At 45.1% G+C, this 21033-nt stretch overlaps 1 protein-coding gene across 1 annotated transcript in view; it reads left to right on the top strand.

Annotated features, from left to right (window-relative positions):
• ZBTB10 (zinc finger and BTB domain containing 10) overlaps positions 1-21033 on the top strand; it is a 395712-nt gene that overhangs the window by 164102 nt on the left and 210577 nt on the right. The window lies entirely within an intron of this gene.

Below are 21033 nucleotides of genomic sequence, written 5' to 3'. Positions count from 1 at the left end.
CCCTCACAGGTCTTGGGTTGTGGGTCTATTTGTGCGACCACGTCCTTGAGTTCGTCGCTCAAACCTTGGTGGAAAAGCGCTGTTTGTTTGGAGACAGGCCACTTTGTCTCGGCCACCAGACGCCTGAATGCGTTTAAATACTGCAAAAGATCATTGTTGCCCTGACGCAACTCCAGCATCTCCCTGTCTGCGGTATACAAGTCCGCCCTTCTGTCGAAAACTTTCAAGAATTCCTCGCGAAAGGCTTCCCAGTCACATAGGAGGGGGTCGTCCCTACTCACCAATGGGACCGCCCATTGTGCTGCAAGGTACGATATAAGGAAGGCCACCCTTGCTTGGCTGGTGGGGAACACCTTTTGTTTGCACGATAGGTGTAAAGCCACTTGAGTGAGAAACACTTGAACAGTGTTAGGGTCTCCACTGTACCTCTCAGGTGTGGCCAAAGGAATGGAGACTGGCATTTCCACCACTACTGCAGGAGAGGGAGTCGCTGTGGGGGGTCCCGCATCGAAGGGGTTCCTTTGTAGGGCATCAAGTCTTGCCTTCATATCTGCTGATTCCTGTGTGGATGCAGCAAGCTCAATCTGAACTGCTGCCAAAGCTGCCAACACGTCGTCCAAGGTAGCCATTGCCTGCCACCCGACCAGGGGTAGTTAATGTTTAGAAAGGTCGGATATTTTGTAACAACCTGATTACCCGGGATCGGAGGAAGGACAAGATAGCACCAGAGACCAAACTCCAATCAGCAAATGCTGTCCAATTGTTTTTATTGGATATATGCTATAAGAAGAAAGGATAAGTGAAGAAAACCATAATAGCAAGTCATTAGGTAATAATAGTCACAACTGAGAAGAAAGAAATAACCAAGGTCAACGATACCCATTAGCAGCCGTGCTCCCTTAGTCCTTCAGGGGCTCACACCGTCCTCCGCAAGAACACCGGTCCCGGTGTTCGCCAACGGAGGGCACTGTGCTAATTAACAGCCGACAATGCCGTTCGAATGCTGCTAATGGTGGAGGGTATCTTGGGGTCTGCTGCTGTGCCTGGGGATGCTCGTACTTTGTAAGCAAGGAACTTGGGAATGCCCAGCCGGACACTCAACCATGTATTTCATGCCTGTGATGAAGGGAGCAGCCGCTCGACCTTCTATTCTCAGAGCAAGGCACAGGGAACCTGTACACTCACCCCGTGTATTCAACTTTCTTCTTAGCAGAGACGCGGCAAACAACTCCGTGGTGTGCGTCTCTGCTTCTAACACGCTAAGGAACAAGACAAAGAACGGAACGAGTGGGGGCAGAGAGCAGCCGCTCTATCATGCCTCAGTAATCCGCTTTTCCTGCCCACAACGATACTCTGAGTATGCGGGGGAGACGCGGCAAACGCCTCCGTGGTGTGCGTCTCCTCCAAAGTATTCTCTCAGGTGTGTCGGACTAGCACACTAACGAAATCCGAAGAACGCGAGGCAATGAGCAGCCGCTCGTAGTTACCTCTCTCCTTCAATCTGGGTCCGCTGCGGCCAGAGAACGCCTCGAATCCTCTCCCTCTGGCTACAGGCAAGGTCGGCAAGGATCACAATATCCGACGCCGAGTCTTTGCCGAGAACGCTATTTGAAAGCGTTTTCCGGTCCGAGCTTAGCCTCGCTAAGCATGGTGGTCATTGTAGTTCCTGGTCCGTGGCAACTCCGCTCACCGGTATGCTGAATCGTGGTAAACTTAGCGTAGCGCACAAGTGCGGAGGGGAAACTTGTGACACATTACCTCCGTGGCAGCCGACGCAACATTTAAAACATTGGGAACTTGATCAATTTTCAAACATCTAGGAGTAACAGCAACTACTATTTGTTAATAATTGCGAACAGTAAATAAGCATTAGCGGCAGCATACATCCTGTTTCAGCCAAGCTTAGCTTTTAGCCCAGACGGTTTCCCGTCGTCTAGATACTACTTGTCAGTGATTAGGCTAATGAAGTGACCAGTAGCACCAAATATGATGATCATAGTGTGCAGGCTACGCTCCTGTATCCATTTACATTATACGGATTGGCTTTCTGAAGCCGTGCCTAATGTAGTAACAACTACCTGGTGACAGCAGGTAACCAGTAAGGTGACAGTAAGAGGATAGCGAACAGTCGAATACCACATCAGAGTGACTGAATGAGTGAAAGCAATGTGGTAGTTATGCTATGCAGACATAAACACAAGCCACTAACGGCAGCGGATAGCATACATTAAGAACTCGAGGAATAACACACAACGTAACATATCAGCGACACCAGTGGAGGATACTCATTTATATCCAGTGGCAGCTCCCCCGGCTGCTTCAAACGATGTTGTGTCCATGGATGACTCCTCTGGCCCGTGTAGCAGTCTTTTGAGTTTCTGTGGATCTGAGAAGACGTGGGACACTCCTTGTATGGTCACCCGGAACTTAGCTGGACCAACAAATCCGAATTGGTGACCCAGTGATCTTAGTTGCGGACGCATTGCGAGGAAGGCCTTCCTCACATCAACGGTTTCCTTACAGAGGTCCTGTGAAATATACACCTTGTTTGTCTTCCACAATACATGGTTATGCTTACGGACAAAGGACAGTATTTGTTCCACATGTTGAAATCGTAGGGGCTTGCAGATGATGGGTCTCGGGCCTTTTTGTTTTTTTGGTATTGTGCCTGGAACTCTGTGCGCCCTATCAAATTCCAGAGGTTGGACGAAGGTGAGATTGGTTGCTTGCACGAACCATGTTTCCAAAAAGGCAACGCACGATTCGTGATCTTCCTCTGAACCGTCCGGAATACCAAATATTCTAAGGTTTCCTCTCCGATTTCTATCCTCCAATTCCGCGAGTCTCCTCGTTGTCTGATCTGAGGTTATAGTTAAGCGTTTGAGAGTATCACAGGTCTTGGTTTCAATGTCTTCAAGACGGCTAATCCTTGATTCAGTTTCGGTGAGTCTAGAGTTTGTGTCTCTGATATCTTGTCTAATGGCCACCACCTCTTCCTTTGTATATTTTGCCAGGTCCCTTACTTCTTCCAATCTACTTAGGATGACGTCCATGGCTTCGCTAACTTCCTTCTTGCCTTTGATGGGAGATACCGGTGTCGGTGGTTCAGCCTTTAAGCGCTTAAGATTTTTCGTCATCTCTTTGTCCCCCATGTTGCCCTTTAACCTGACTGTAATCCTTTAATCCTGACAGGGAGGAGAGGAGAGTCTCGTCACAGGGTGGTTTTACGCCGTTGGGCTTGTGTGATCCGCGTTGATGGTACAGGTAACCTATATTCCGTGGCACTAATACACCAGGCACAGTAGATACAGTAGATAGATACAACTGATACACCAGATCTAGTACGACCAGCAGTATTTTGCCAGTGCTAAGTAGTTGGGAAGAAGCCTTCAGCTTATTTCAGGCTGGTCTTCTTTTAAAATTACGGTGTTCGCTTAAGTTAATGTTCTGCCATTGCTGGGTTCTGATATGGCGTGTTGTTAACCTACGTTAGCTTGTGGCGTGTGGTTAATATTTAGCACCTAGTACCCAGACCTTTGGAGGCCGATCGAAGAGCAAACGGCAAACTCTACTTGCAGGGAGTGTCACAAACGTCGGCCATCTTAGGGTCAGGCAAGGCTGGATAATGGTCCTAAGCTTGCTCTTCACCATTGAAAAACAAAAAGGCTAAGTAAGCAGCTCTTCACATGGGCAACAGGACGGCTAAGACACAATGTTATATTTCAAAAAAGGGCTTGCGACATGAGGAATCGGAGTTTTGGGTAGCTGGGCACATACCAATGATGAGACATAAACGATCGCCATTGATGCACCAAAAAAATCAATCTAATGCTGCAGTAGGGAGCGTGAGCAGTCTGAAGGCCATCCGTCGGTGTTACAATGCTATACGAGCGTGATGAGCAGGTTTAAAACGTCGACCGTGCAGTGTTTGGGCGGCCGCCATTTTGCGTTATAACCCGCGTGGTACCTGGGGATATTGTGGGTCAGTTAGTCTCCGTCCTTCGGTTTCGGTTGCAGGCATCCAGCAGCCTGTATGGGACCGGCACAGCATTCAGGGACAGAGAATCCCGGCAGCTGAGCAGTCCGTTCAGTGAAGGCAGGACCGGGTGCCCGGTGAGCCAGGTAGGCGGGCAGAGCGCCGTGCAGCTTTCAATGCGGTCACGGCATACGGTCTTGGAAGTAGGTCTCTGCGTTACTCCCGGCTACTCAGAATAGTAGCGATGTGTTCCCTAAGCATTCCGCTGCTTCATGGCATGTCAGCAGCAGTTAGCAGTCTTAGGGATCCGCCAAATTATTTAAAAAAACTCGGCGCCACGGGAGGAGAGAAGGGCTCAAGCCGCCATTTCCTCCGGCGTGTGAATGAAGTGATCCTTCTGTGGTGTTACTGCCACAGAGTGACACTGCTTTCTCCAGCATTGGATCTTTCTTTTAAAAAAAATATTTTATTGACATCACATAAGGGTAATATACGTCAGTTCATAACATAGATCGAAAATATATGCTTATAATCAACATAAGAATAACTTTGACATATCCATTTATTTAGAGAGAATAATCGTAATCATCAGCTAATGTACCTAATCTGGGACATTCCAATATTTAAATGGTAAAAATGAGTTTCTTTATCAACGATAGACTATATCGCAAGATCCATAGGACCCGAAATTTTCACATTCTTGACCATAGAGCCTGCCTTGGCCTGGGTGAATTCCATGTCATAAGTTCCTTTAATAATGGACCACGAGTCATAAATAGTTGGCGGCAGCGGGGAAACCCACATCCGAGCGATAGCCAGCCTAGCTGCGACCATCACGATTGAATAAGACCGTGCCAAAGCTGGTTTTTCTACCTTATACCCTAGCATGATTTCTAAAGCCGTAAATGTAGGTCCCACTCCAAGTTTACTATAGAACACTTGGCTGATCTTCTGCCAATAAGGTTGCAATTTCGGGCATTCTATGAACATATGTATTAGATTTGCAGCCTGAGTCCCACATTTAGGGCATTTAGTCTTTTCCCCTCCGCTATTACCTCTTGCCCATCTATTAATCCTTTCAGGTGTATAGTACAGCATCCCAATTGTACAAAATTGTTGTAATTGCAGACTCACAGAATTAACTGAGTCACCGATATTGCCCAAAGCCTGAGTGATCGTACCAGATTTTATCACCAAGTTCAACGTTTGGCTCCATTGTGTTGCCAATTTTACACAACCATCTGCTTTAAAGCTAGTCAGCAATTTATACAAGTTGCCTGTAAGAGATTTAATTTTCTCCCCATATAAAAGATCCCAAATCAAAGATTTAGTAATCATATTTGAGTCCACATTTTTCTGTAGATAATCCCTTATCCGTAAATATTTAAACAGGAGGTTAGTAGGCAGTTTATATTGAAGTTGTAAAACTTCAAATGATGTAATTCCTCTTGCCTCTTACATATCGCCCAAATATAAAATCCCATACTTAGTCCACGATTTGCCTCTGTAATCTTGAAAAATTTCTGGTAACATTGGATTCCCCCAGAGTGGGAGCTTGGTGTGAATTACCGACAAATTACTTTTGGCGGCCATAGCCCGCCATATAAAAACGCTGTCTCTATTTGTCTTAAATTTGACACGTTTTAAATAGTTTGGATCGTTAATGCGATATAGAAAAAATAAACTATCATCACCCAAAATCAATCTATATAGAGAATCTCTCTGATCAATTCCCAAAAGACTGCGAAAAGCCTGGCAAACGCCGACGAAAAATTAAATCTAAAATCTGATAAACCAAGGCCACCTTGTTTGTAGGGTGATTTAAGCAAATCAATAACCCGCTTAACCTTCTTAAAGCCCCATATAAAACTACTCAAAATTTCATCCAATTTAAAAAAAAATAAAAAATAAAAAAATATTAGGAAGACGTAAGGGAATGGATCTGAACAAATATATAAATTTAGGGAGTATTTTCATCTTTATTAAATTGCATCTCCCCAAAAGCCCTATAGGAAGTTTATGCCATTTTCTTTTAGGATTTTAGCAGTTTCAGTTAATAAAGGGGTATAGTTTAAAGATATTATTTGACCTGTTTTAGCAGAAACCTTAACCCCCAAATACCTAGCTGAGGTACAACTCCCAAAAATTGGAGAGCTGGATTTAAAAGGAATGAGCACCTGTGGTTTCAGGATATAAACTAAATATCCACAAAACAATCCGAATTTGGTTTCAGCCCTCTCAATAGCTGGAACAGCTTCTACGGGGTTAGTGGAAAAAATTGCCAAATCATCCGCATATGCTGTTATCTTTAAACTACTAAAAGTAGTCCTTAATGATTTAATATGCTTATCAGCTTCTAAAACACGTATAAACTGCTCTATGTAAAGAGTGAATAGCAACGGGGAAAGAGGGCAGCCCTGTCTCGTACCACATAAGATATCAAATGGTACAGAATATGATCCAGAATATGAGAGCTTAGCTGTAGGTTTGTGATATAAAGCATGCACCCATTTTCTAAACTGTCTCCCGAGACCGAATGCGCTCAATATGGCCCATATATATTCCCACTCGACCTTGTCAAAAGCCTTTCATCTAAAAGAATCATACCTTGACCCACCCCCTCTTTCTCCGCATAATCGAATGCCCCAATCGCCATATTAACATGAGATGTAGTATCTCTACCAGGTATGAAACCGTGTTGGATATCAGATACCAAACCTGCCATCGCTGGGGAAAGATGATTTGCAAGGATTTTTGAAAAGAACTTGACTTCTGTAGGGTATTTTGCCCTTTCTGAGAAAAAAAACAATCTGGGTCATATTCCATGACTCCGGTATCATATTGTCTATACCGATATAATGGATAACTGAACTAAATTGTGCTAACAAAGTGTTTTTAAACACCTTGTAAAATTCAATTGGTAGTGAGTCTACCCCTATAGCTATTCCTATTTCTTCCACCGAAATAATATTATCTAATGATACTACCTCGTCATCGCTCAAGACTGGAAGATTATTTTCTGCAATATATTGTATAATATTCCCTTTATCAGCTATAGCAGAAGGCGAATAAAGTTTCTGATAAAAAAAGTGAAAACTGTTCCAAAATAGCTGCAGTATGATTATGTACAGTACCATCTGCACTTATAATAGCTTTAATTTTGGTTTTAGCCCTAGCTTCTGCAGATTGGAAAGCTAACACTTTACCAATATGTTCGCCATATTCATACTGCTCCTGGCTGTGTTTATTATACTTCTCCGCAATTTTCCCCCTAAATATTTTTTACATTTTTGTTCTTGCATCCAGTAAAAGAAGAAAACGCTGATCCTGATCTGATTGACCTTGTGTTATCGCCTCAACATGTTGTTTTTCCCTGTTTTGTAAGATCATGATCAGTTTCTCTGTATTGCTTTTCCTTTGCTTGTTCTGATGCCAAATGTACTATTGGGTCACTCCCCTAACGTAAGCTTTCATGGCATCCCAAACGAACAGAGGAGAAGCTTTCCCTACAATTTCCTCAAAAAAAGTCTCTAGTTGTTGCCTCATGTGCGATACATATTCATCATCAGTGAACAAGTATCTGGGAAAAGAAAATGGTCTTGCATTTTTATTTTCAAGAGTAACTGCAAAAGATAACAAGATAGGGTTATGGTCTGATGTAACTCGGGGGCATATTACAATGTCTGATCCTACTACCAGACTATCAGAAACCCAGACCATATCAATTCTTGAATAAGATTTGTGAGAGCCTGAATAATAGGTATAACCCGGAATAAGTGGATATAACTGCCGCCAAACGTCCTGCAAAGACTGTAATCGTGTCATTTCAAGTATAGCTGCCCTGACTTTTCGCATTCTACTAGTATCCCCTCTTTTAGTAGAATCGATGTTGTACTCAATAACACAGTTAAAATCACCCATTTTCAGACGTTCCCCATCCCAGTTCAACAGCTCTAGATTAAGAAAATCAAATATAGCAGGGTCATCAATATTTGATCCATATATTATGACAAATACATATTTCTTGCCGGAAATTTCTATTTGAGCGTTTGCCCAATGGCCTTTTGAATCAGCCATTGTCCTAATTATTTTGCAAAAGAACCTCTTATCTCCTAATATAGCAGTCCCTTTCATAGATATTGTTTGAGAAGTACAAACAATAGGTTCATATCCAAGATGTTTAAGCAAATGACTGTCTTTATAGGCCAAGTGAGTTTCAGTTATAAAAACCAAATGCGCTTGATGCAATTTTAACTCTTCCTGCACCAATTGTCGTTTATTAGCACTGTTAAGCCCGGACACATTCCATACCATACATTTTATCTTCGCTATATTATATTGCATTTCCTTTTCAGTACACCCTTACAGAAAAAAGTTACCCTACAAAAGGATAAAAAAGAAAACAAAACCTGATGATTTATTAGTGATCTCTTATTATAGCTGCATTTCACCTTAGCGATGTCCTTTTAAAATGTTTGCACCCCCGCTGCCACCCCCAAACCACATCCAGTCCTCCCGAGAGGCCCTGGAGAACACCCCCCACCTCCCTGTTGCTTGAAGGAGGAATCCTCCCTTTAACTAGCTGCCGCTGAATGGGCAGCCCTCTAGAGGCACCCCCGCAAAGGTTGCCCCACTACACCCGAGCGTACCCAAAATCCAAAAACAGAAAAAAGAAACATAAGATAAGCTATATCATTTACATAGTCCCAAACTAATTACCGTATCACTAGTAAGACATGTATGTCAATCATCTTTTTTTTTTTAATTATTTAAAAAAACAAAAAAAATTTTAAGACTTCTGAGCAGCTTCCATTTGCCATTTAGAGATAGCTAGCTTAACATCATGATCATTATTCAAGAAATAAGACCCTCCATCTTTGAAGATCTTCAGACGTGCCGGTCCCTGTAGAAACACTTGGGCCCTCAGAGCTTTAAGCGGATCGATTGACTGTCGGAGCTGCCAACGCCTGTCCATAGTGATTTTACAAAGATCCGACCTTGCAAAGAACGTAACAGATTCCACAGTAACTGGTGTATTAGGTCGGGCTTTAAGAGCAACTGCCTGCCTTAGGAATTTTTTTCCAAAAAATACAATAAAAGGGCGAGAGTATCTGCTTTCCTGACTGCGTTTAACCATTGGGAGCCTATGTACTCTCTCCAACTGAGAGTCCCAGTCAGATAATTCAGGGAATGCCCTCCGGAATAGCTGCACAAGGTAAGCTCTGGGGTCCGCCCCATCTCCAGTATTGGGGTGTCTTTCATAGATTCACATGCCTGAATCATTCCCCGTCGTCGGAGTGGGAGTCCCACGGTACATAAAAAAGCAATAATATGCAATAATATCATTAAAAAAACTTGGTAATAACCAACCAGGAAGTAAAGTAGCCCAAGCTACCATTGAAAAAACTTCCACACTCATGACTATCCTAGTCATTTTGTATAGTCCAAACTGCAGCCAATCAGGCGACAGCACCCACCAGAAAGTCCTCCCCAGAGGCTCAGGCTCTCAGATTTTCTATCGCACGTCGTGTGAAGGGAGTCTCACTGAGCTCAGCTCAGTTTTTTCTTAAAAATTTCTACATTCTACAAGTATTTTTACTTTTCTTCAAAGTAGTCTTTATTTTCAACTCTGCTTCGCCTGTGGAAAGCTTAGCTCTTTTTCTAAGGACCCTCACGATACTCCTCTTTTTTTCTGAACTCAGGTGAGGAGTCGCAGGTTCTGTGGAACCCTTTTCTCAAAGGACCTTTGAGAATGGAGAGGCCCGTCTCCTTCTGTGGCTACAGGAGTTGTAGACTTTCTGACACCCCTGGCTCTGACATAGAGAGTGTTTGTTCTGGACGTGCTAAGTCCTCTCTAAGCGTGGGTGTGGAACTGAGATTCCTTATTCTTGGCCTCCAAGGATGAAGTAGGATCCTCTGGATATTGTTCCCCCATGGAGTCTGCTGGCCTCCACGCCTACGGGACCTGGTCTCTGGCGTTTCAGACTCTTACTGCCACCTTTACACTTTAGAAAGGTGCCAGTCCGTCGACGGGTTCGACACGCAGGTCGACGATGAAAGACTCCGTCGTCGCCGTCACTTCATCGAAGACGACGTTGTGTGTCGACAAGTCTAAAGGCCATCTTCAACTTCTAAGTTGTCGTCGGTGGCCTCGTCGACGGTGGCTCCGTCAACAACTGTGAGGACAGTGCCCTCTTGTCGACGGTAGGCTCGTTTACGACAGTTTAAGCCTCGTCGACTGACTTGTCGACGGTGGCCTCGTTGTCGACGGTTGCCTTGTCGTTGACGGTGGCTCCGTCAACGACCGTGAAATAAGCCTCGTCCTCGGTTGGCCCATTGGCGACAGTCAGCTTTGTCGACAGTGGGCTCGTCGACGGTAAACTATGTCGACGGTGTACTTCGTCGACGGTGTACTTCGTCGACGGTAAACTTCGTCGATCATTGGCTTCGTCAACGATTGGCTTTGTTGACGGCAGAGCTGCGTTGATGGTGGGCTCGTCGACGGTGGCCTCGTCAACGGTCCGCTCCGTAGACGTTAAACTTCAGCAATTACTTCATCGACTATCCCCTTTATCCAACAATGGACTTTGTCGACGACGGAAAGCTTCGTTGACGGTTGGCTTCATCGAGGGTTGGCGTTGTCGACAGTTAGCTGAGTTGACGCTTATGGCCTAGTTTACGGTTAGCCTCATCGACGGTTGACCCAGCCAACGGTTGGATTAGTCGACGGTTAACCCAGTTGACAGTTGGCTATATGCACAGTGCTCTTTTAGCCTATTTATTAGTCGTAAACTGCTTTTCTGCTCCTTACTCAACGCCATAATTTCTTGGACTGGCTAAAAACGTAGCCAGACTCTCAGCCACTGGTTCCTTAAGACCAGAATTATGTTTTTCTGATGACGAGGCTGCCATGTCCTGTTCCATGGCGAAATTATACCCTCTCTTACACCTGAATCTCCATTACATTACCCTCCGGTGGCTATTGGAGGATCAAACCTCCTCATGGAGAGAACGGCGACTCGCTTTCATCTCACCCTCGTCAAGAGGAAAGAAGCAGACCGTTTTTCTCTTTGATTTTACAATTAACTACAGGCACAAGTTTGTTCAGTTCCTCTGATACCTTTTTTTTGACAAGAGGTCTTTGACTCTTCCTGAGCCCAAAATCTGCGCTGGCGGTTCTTTCACGCCTCGAACACAAATTTAAAACGCCAGACAATTCACCTGCTTGTCTTGTCTCTCAACTACAACCTGACTCATTTGCTCAGGCGGCCCAGCGACGTCCTCGCAATTCCACTTCGCCTTTGACGTTTTTCTCCAGACCGGGAAGGTCGATGCCTCGTATTATTGGGGGAAACAGTTCTCCACAATGGCTGCAACCACAGTTTCATCAGGCAATTCTTTAGCCACTTTGGGAAGGTACCACTGCCAGAGGTAGTCTGGCATGTTGACACAGGTAGCCATTCTTCCCGAATCCTCCTCGGCTGACGCTTCAAGGATCCTGCAGAAAAATGGAAGAAGTGCATCAGAAACAATAGATCATGCAGTGCACATTGCGTCTCCAAGTTTTTAGACCGCTCGCAGCAGCAGCAGTATTGCAAAGACCAGGTTGGCAGAACGCTCGGTTTTTCGCCTAGAGGTTCAGACAAAAATAATGGACGTACCTTTTAATCCCTCTTTGGTCAACATGTTGAGCAGACACTGCAGTCACTACCCACGCCTTCGGTTCTCTCCAGTACAGAAAGCAGGCCTTTCATGGTGCCCGAGGTTGCAGCTCCACATCCTCTTTTCCAAGGAGTTCCACCCAATATCACTCCTACAATCAGAACCAACTGCATTATTCGATTCTAAATCGTATACAGGAGATAATTCTTCCAGGAAACAACGACTTGCCTTAGAACCCACCCTTAATCCTTCCCAAAAAGACTGATGGTGGAATTTTTCTCTTTTATTCCATTTGGTCAACGATGCCATTTGTCTGTTGGGGGTTCTAATAGTTGTGTCGAAAGGGCACACTCTAGAATTTTGGCAAATTCCCTCTTGCTACACCTTCAAAGGGGACCTTTACCTCCTCATCTACGCGAGTCGTTTTGCACAAGTGTCTATTTTGATACACACAGGGACCGCCGGAGTGGTTCCGAATCTCCAACAACAGAGTTAGGGTTTACTCTCAATTCCTCATCAACAAGCAAGTCCGGATGGAGGCGCCTGATTTTAGATCTTTGTGCAAACTTTTCAAATGTTGTACCTCAAGAAGGTCCTAAAGTTCTACTGCCAGAACGACTTTATAATTACAGTCGACCTCCAGGATGTCTATTTTCATGTGCCAATCCTTCCAAAGCATAGGAAGTGGCTACACTTTACGATAGGTACAAACCTTTTCAATTCAAGGTCCTACCTTTTTGGACTTTGGCCCGCTCCACGTGTCTTTACCTGGATCCTGGCACCAGTGGCAGCCTGTCTACGTCTGCAAGGCATACAAATGTATCATTACTTAGATGACTGTTTAAGAAGGGCTCGCTCTTCTCAACAAGCAGTCCAGCACACCCAGACTTGTCAGTCACTATTTTAAAACCTGATTTTCAAAAAATCATGACAAGTTCCAACTAGTCCTAGCTCCGATATGAACATTTCTCGGAGCATCAATCAATACAAACCTAGCAAGGGTGTTTGTCTCACACGTACGACAGGCCTGCATCTCCCACTTGGTGGTTCTTCTACGTACAAAGAAAAGGTCAGTTTCAGTAGATCCTCAAAGTCATTTCTGGCCACGGCCTCCACCTGCATCCAGTTGGTTCCCAACTGCAGATTACACATGAGAAAATGCTAGAGGAGCTAGTCAAGCAGTGGCGACAACTATATGGCTCATTCAACGACAACATCTTATTTGCCTTTCGAATTAGGACACCGCTGGGCTGGTTGGCCCACGCTCCCAGTGTCGCAGCAGGCCGCTCCCTCCTCGGACGCTCCACCGCTCACCCTTACCAACAATGCTTCTCTGGAAGGTAAGGGAGCGCACCTTCAGGGTATTTTCCATCAAAGGCAGATGGACGACTCTCCAACGCACAACACACACTAACGGCTTGGTGCTGTTATCCAGTTTCCTGGCTCTGAAAGCCTTCCGCTTCCTAATGCGAGAGGAATCAGTGTTAGCGTGTACAGACAATACTATCGCTATACACTATCTCAACAAGCAAGGAGGTACGCGATCACTGTCGCCCAAATAAGCACAACACATTTGCGAATAGGCCATTCTGATAGATACATCTGCCTTGTGGATTCCTCACCTTGTGAATATCCCCCTTGCGTCAGCAACGTTCGGAAAATTCTTTGTAGCACGCCGGCGTGGACGACGTCATAGGAGCATGGCATCGCGAGCGACTCCGTCTGACGTCACAGACTCCTTAGAAGACCCACGTCGGCGTGATGACGTCCGTTCCGCCCTTTTTTCCGTGCCTTCGAGGCACCCAGACGGACAAATGACAGCAAATATACATATATACAGTGTACATAGTACATACAAATCAAAACTGCACACATAGTGCGTAGCAAAGGTATCAAAAACCCAAAATATATACAAATATAAATACATAAACTCAGGTATAGCAGAGCGGACAACGGGGAGGCGGGTGGGTACAGGCAGATACTGTATCTACCAGAAAAAGCGTTACCGAAGATAAGTAACTTGTTCTTCTGATAGATACATGTGATGTTGTGGATTCCTCACCTTGTGAATATCCCCCTTGCGTCAGCAACGTTCGGAAAATTCTTTGTAGCACGCCGGCGTGGACGACGTCAAAGGAGCATGGCATCGCGAGCGACTCCGTCTGACGTCACAGACTCCTTAGAAGACCCACGTCGGCGTGATGACGTCAGTTCCGCCCTTTTTTCCGTGCCTTCGAGGCACCCAGACGGACCAATGACAGCAAATATACATATATACAGTGTACATAGTACATACAAATCAAAACTGCACACATAGTGCGTAGCAAAGGTATCAAAAACCCAAAATATATACAAATATAAATACATAAACTCAGGTATAGCAGAGCGGACAACGGGGAGGCGGGTGGGTACAGGCAGATACTGTATCTACCAGAAAAAGCGTTACCGAAGATAAGTAACTTGTTCTTCTGATAGATACATGTGATGTAGTGGATTCCTCACCTTGTGAATAGAATCCCACAGCAGTCCCCACTCCCGGAGGAGGGTGTCCACTCTGCTTAACCAGGAAATCTTGGAGGACAGAGCGCGCAAAGTGGCCGTCCCTCCTCACCTCGGTATCCAAGCAGTAGTGCTTCGCGAAAGTGTGGAGGGAGGCCCAAGTCACGGCTCTGCAAATGTCCTCAACAGGAACACCTCTAGACAAAGCGGATGTTGCAGACTTTGCTCTAGTTGAATGTGCTCTGATACCCTCAGGAGGGTCCTTACCCGCCAGAGAGTAGCAAATCTTGATGCACAGGATTATCCATCTAGAAAGTGTGCGCTTGTGCACCGCTCTGCCCTTTTTGCAGCCAGCAAAACCCACGAAGAGCTGATCATCAACACGATAGTCTTTAGTTCTATCAAGATAGAAACTGACTGCTCTCTTAGGGTCCAAGCGATGAACCCTCTCCTCCTCCTTGGAAGGGTGGGGGGGAGGATAAAGGGTAGGAAGGGTAATGGATTGTCCTAGATGGAAGGGAGTTACCACCTTAGGGAGAAAAGCAGCCCTGGTCCTGAGAACCATTCTTTCAGCATGAATGGACAAGAATGGGGGCTTGGAAATAAGAGCCTGAAGCTCACTTACCCTCCTTGCCGAGGTAATTGCAACCAAGAAGACCGTTTTAAAAGAAAGAAGCCTCAAGGGACACTTGTGCAAGGGTTCGAAGGGAGAACCCATTGTGAGAAGTCGTCCACGCCGGCGTGCTACAAAGAATTTTCCGAATGTTGCTGATGCAAGGGGGATATTCACAAGGTGAGGAATCCACAGGCAGATACTGTATCTACCAGAAAAAGCGTTACCGAAGGTAAGTAACTTGTTCTTCACCATCGCGTTGATATTTCTGCAATACATGTTCCAAGGGTTTCGAACGTCATAACTGACTCCCTCAGCGGATCCGCCTAGGACAACCACGGGTGGGATCTCCACCAACAGACCCTGGACCACATTTTATGCCTGGGGGGGCCAACCAGACCTGGATTTGTTTGCATCGCCTCTCAACCGCAAATGCCTATACTATGCAATCTGGCTTCCCCACTAAAGATTGTGCGGAACTGCATTCGATGAACTCGTTCACAGTATTTGCATTCGCTTTTCCGCCGATTCTGTTTCTGCCTCCTCTCCAGCGGAAAATGAGGTTATAACCATGTCACATCCCACTCTTTGTGCTCAGACGGTCTCGCCGACCGTGGTGCACGGGTCTCCTCCTACTACCTTGCTGCAAACCTATCACGCTTCGCCCTCTGCTGCACCTTCTGACAGTGCAGTACGGACGGATTCACCATCTGCATTCCTCAGGCCTCAAGCTAGCGGCTTCAACCTGAGCACTCTGAATTTGCTCACTTGTGCATTGCCTCAATCTGAAGGGAGGTTTCTCCCGAACGCAAGAACCCCTCCACTACTTAGATATAAACTAAAATGTAAACGCTTTGGTATCTGGTGCAAGTCTGTCTGCATCAATTCCGTGCACGCTACACCATAGCAAATCCTACCTATTTTTCACCTTATGGCAAAGTCAGCCCTTTTTCTCATTTCGTCTTGAAAAGTACTGGCTGCACTTCTCGTTTTTTTCGCCATGACGGATTCAGGTCTCTCTATTCCTCCCTGATTATTCGCAAGTTCTTTTAGGGCCTCTACAGGATGTGCCCGCCCATCGGGCGTTTCCCCGCCTACTTGGCGTCTCAACGTCGTATTTGCCCAGCTTCTCTAAGCTTCTTTTGAATCAATCCATTTCACGGATTCTACATTTCTAACAAGGAAAGTTTCCCTCCTACTTGCTCTCACGTCTTCCCGACGTCTGAGTCCTATTCAAGCTTTTACCATCAAACATATTTACCTTCAACTTCCAAATAACTCTCTGGTGCTGCGCACCAATCTACTATTTAATCCACTATTTATATTTATTGTTGGCTTTGACTTCATCTAGAAGAGTCAGTGATGTCCAGGCTTTCACTGTCCATCCACCTTTCTTACAGTTCACGTCTAATTCAGTAGTGCTCCACACAAACCCAAAATGTATGCCTAAGGTGCCTTCAGACTTTCACATGAACGAGCCAGTCATCTTAAGGACATTTCTTTTTTAAGCCGCAATCCCCTGCGGAAAGGGCATTGCTTACACTTGACATCAGGAGATGTTTAAAGTTCTATTTACAAAGGACCTCTGCAATACGCAAATCCAATCAATTGTTCATCGCTTATGGAAGGATACGACAAGGACATACAGTGTCTAAACAAACCATAGCTAGATGGATCTCTGCAGCTATTGACTTTTGCCATATACAAGCAGGAAGACCTTTACAGGCAACTCCAGGGGCTCATTCTACAAGAGCTGTCTCTTTCTCGACTGCTCTTTTCGCTGGAGTTCCTCTTCAGCAAATCTTGAGAGCAGCAACCTGGTCCAGCAGGGCATACTTTCACCAAGCACTATTGTTTGGATGCAGCCAGCGAGACTGATGCTTCAGTGGGTCGAGCAGTTCTGCGTAATCTTTTCAGATAAGGTGAGCCTCTGTTTCCCTCCTCCTCTTTACTGCTTTCCAGACGCTTATTTCATGCCTATTATTATGTATATTCTTATGTAACTGCACATTTTTCATGCTTTTAGGAATGAGGCATTTCATTATATGATTGTGTTTTTCATATGCACAAACTTATGCTACAAAATAGCGCCTTCCAAGCATTATGATATACTGCTATCTACTCTGATTCAGGCACGGCAATCTATGAAAGACACCGCAATACTGGAGAAGAACAATAATTACTTACCTGTAATCTGTGGTTCTCCAGTATTGGTGTCTTTCATAGATTCACATGCAACCCGCCCACCTCCGCTCAGAGGCTCATAGGCTAGGTTGGTTTTACCTTCACTCTTGTGCAAGAAAATCTGAGAGCCTGAGCCTCTGGGGAGGACTTTCTGGTAGGTGCTGTTGCCTGATTGGCTGCAGTTTGGACTATACAAAATGACTAGGATAGTCATGAGTGTGGAAGTTTTTTCTATGGTAGCTTGGGCTACTTTACTTCTTGGTTGGTTATTACCAAGTGTTTCTAAGGATATTATTGCATATTATTGCTTTTTTATGTACCGCGGGACGCCCACTCCGACGACGGGGAATGGTTCAGGCATGTGAATCTATGAAAGACACCAATACTGGAGAACCACAGATTACAGGTAAGAAACTATTGTTCTTCCTCTCCTTCAGGAATACCAAATTTGAGCAGATTGTCGCGGTGTTGGCGGTTATCTAAATCCTCAAGCTTAAGCGTTGAAATTTGAGTCGCCTGCTTCTGCACCATGGTATCTGTAGGGCTTATAGTTTGTTCCGTCTCTCCAACTCTGTTGTAAATCCGATATGTCATTGGTAAGGCCACCAACTTTTACTGTCATCTCCTGTAGCAGTTGCAAGATCTTATCTATCTGATTTCACCTGTAAACAATGAGCTTAAGCTTCCATTCGTTGGTCCTCAAAAACTGCATTATTGAGGCAAGTGTCGAGTCAGAGTCTGTCAAAGTAACCGAATGTTGAGTTGCTTCCACTGAGGACGATGCTGCTGTGACCGCTACTGCTGTGATAGTTGTTAATTGAACGCCAGTATCCTCTCGTTTTTCAGTGGAGCAACCCCCTTTCTCTACTCGTTTTCCAGCAGGATTTTTGTTCTCCTTATTACAAGCTGTACTGTCTTCATTAGGACTATTACCAGTAATCCTGGAGACCATACGTATTACTCCCCCCTTTGGACCCATTTATGGAGAAAGCTATATTCTGAATTGCATTTTCCGTATGTATTATTTTGATATAAACTCTGCTGTAGGTTATCCTGCCTCTGAGGTGTCTTCTTGTTTTTGACTTTAGCCTCAGTTCTCTTCCCAGGAGGAGTCTTGGTAGGTCTGACCCCATCTGTTGAGACTGCTGTGGCTGCTAGAGTATCTTCACTGTGGGATGTCCGCTCTTCTCACTCCTCTAAAGCATTGTCATGTGTTTCTCTCATAACGAGACCATCTTTATTAATAGCATTACTAATCGCAGCCACCAAATTATTGCTGTCAGAAATTCCACCACTTAGCTCCATAAGGGACTGACTCATTAGATCCCCCATATTCGAAGAGCTCATTAATGTAGGAGTGACCTGGCTATCCTCTATAAACAGATCGGTCTCTGCTCCTCCTTGTATTCCATTAGCACCAGTCTCCACACTACATTGTATCCCTGGTTATCCAGTATTGGGGTATCTTTCATAGATTCACATGCTTAGAATCATCCCCGCCGACGAGGTGGGAATCTCGCGGTACAATAAAACATATACATTACAGTCATAATAACATCACACTATAGGCTATAGTAGATAGCAAAGTCACTACACTAGCCTATCTTAGTCCTTTTGCAAAAAGAACCAAACTTGGAAACCAGCCAATCAGGCAGCAGCACCCTCTTAGAACCTTCCCCACAGACAGGCAAACCCTCAGATTTTCTACCGCACCTCGTGAGTTAGGGAGTCTCCCTTAGCTCTGCTCAGTTTTTTCATTAAACCTTTACGTCTTGAGAGAAAAAATGTCTGATTCTTCCAAGAAAAGTTTGTTTTTGGCCTGTTCTTCATGTGGGAAGAAGAGATTACACTTTGAGGATCCACATAAAGAATGTATCTACTGCCTTTACCCAGCTCACAAGGTCAAGGATTGCAGGATCTGTAGAACCTTTCCTGCCAAGACCTTGAAGGATCGAGAGGGACGTCTTTTGGTTTGGCTGGAGAAGTTAAAGGCGTCGTCAGAGGTGGTATCTGAAGGAGAAGGCAGTGTAAGTCCTCAAGCCTCCACTCCTCTATCCACGAAGAGGGATAGATCTGGAGATCCACCTGAATAGCAGAGTAAGACCCTGAAGAAATTTCACTCTGAGATTGGTCACTCTTCCTCAAAAAAAGAGATCCTCATTCTCTTCTGAGGTAAAATCTGGAGAAAAGGTGAAGGTTTAATTGAAAACTACCTCAAAATCTCTTCCTGAGCCTCCGTCGACGACTAAAACAGTTTTGTTGTCGAGAAAATCTTCTCAGAAGGTGAGTGGAACTTCAACGTCAAAGAAAATTCCATCATCGACGAGAACCCCGGCTACGGCGACGAGTATTCCATCGCCGTAGACGATACCCATCACATCGACGCCTGCTTCGTCGTCGACAATCCCGTCGACGAATACCCCGTGGACGATGCTACAAGTCCCGTCGATGAGCCCGCCGTCGACGACACTATTGTCGACGTGCCCTCCGTCGACGATGCTATTGTCGAGGAGCCCACCGTTGATGTGATGTTGATTGTACTCTCGACGATGAGCCCACCGTCGACAACAACAACAACCTTGAGGTCGACGACCACATCGTCGACGATGACTTTTCCGTTGACGGCATCCATGATTACAACGTCGACGGTGTCATCTATTACAGCAATTTCCACAGAATCTGATTCGCCATCCATGTATATTGAAGCGTAAAAGACCAGCGTCTTTGCAAATTACGCCCGTGTTGAGCTCCAAATTAACATTTTCCAGGCAATTTTACCAGGATGTATCTCACATTTCACCTCTACCTCCTAGCCACTATTTGGAGGAGTCTAATGATGATGACCCCTTTGGACAAGCACATGACCTTTCTCAACTCCGGATAAAATATCAGAAGGATGACGATGAAGAGGAGTTTTATAAACCATTTGAGTCTTTAAGAGGACCTCAAGAATCGTTCCACCAAGATTCTATGGTTCAGATGCCTACAGCTTTACTTCAAGACCTTACAGCAATGTTAAAGGACTATAATAACCGTTTTCCTCCAGTCACAGTTCCAGAAAGAGCTCCTGCACCTACAGGGATGCAGCCTGCGACCCCTGCAACACCAGTCTCAGACCCCCAAATGGCATTTTCTTCACAATTACTGCAGGATGATGATGGAGACTCAGTGGCAGAAGGCGGATAAATTCCAAATTTGCCCACTACTGTGGATGAATGGGACGAATATCTTATCGCAACATCAGCTTCACCAGTTCCTCTAGCTGTTGACTCCCCTCCTGAGGACATAGGATGTTTCCATGCGATTATGGAAAGGGCAGCCTCAAGATTCCATCTTGCAATGCGAGTACGGAAAACAGAATGTTTTCTATATGATTGTAAAGATATGAACCGGAAATCCACCCGCTCAATTCCTGTAATTGATCATATCTGGGAGGAAGGGGTGAAGATTATGAAGACTCAGTTTTTCATTTTGGCGATCCTCACTAGGATTGACAAAAAATACAAGGCGCCAGATGACACCCCTGCCTGCCTTTCTGGTCACCCTAAACCTGAGTCCGTTATCTCTCAAGCAGGGCAGAGGAAATCTCGGAATCCTTCTCCTCCAATAACAGCTCCACCTGACAAAGATGATAGGCGCCTTGACAACATAGGCAATCACTTTACCACCATGGCGGGCGCTACAGTTCGAGCTACGAATTGTTTAGCTATCTCAGACAGATACGATCGACAATTATGGTCGGACATTTCACCTTATATAGAGTATCTGCCTGATGACAAGAAAATAGAAGCAAAGAAAATTCTCATGGAAGGTGAAAGAGCTGCTTCTGAAATCATCGATATCTCTATGGATATAGCTTCTCTGGGATTTCGTCAGCTTGCCGGAGCAGCTACCCTTAGACGTCAGGGCTGGCTGAAATCCACTAACTTTCGCCCTGAAGTCCAAACAAAAATTCTGGACATGCCCTTTGACAGCGATCTGTTATTTGGTAAACACATCAATGGCGCATTGCAAGAGATAAAAAAGGACACCGATACGGCTAGATCATTGGGTACCTTGCAGTATAGAAAAACACCTTTTCGAGGAGCAAGAAGCAGAG

The sequence above is a fragment of the Lissotriton helveticus genome, chromosome 4_1 (genome assembly GCF_964261635.1).
Source record: "Lissotriton helveticus chromosome 4_1, aLisHel1.1, whole genome shotgun sequence".
In the NCBI taxonomy this organism is placed as follows: domain Eukaryota; kingdom Metazoa; phylum Chordata; class Amphibia; order Caudata; family Salamandridae; genus Lissotriton; species Lissotriton helveticus.
This window is presented reverse-complemented; position numbering and strand designations above follow the sequence as displayed.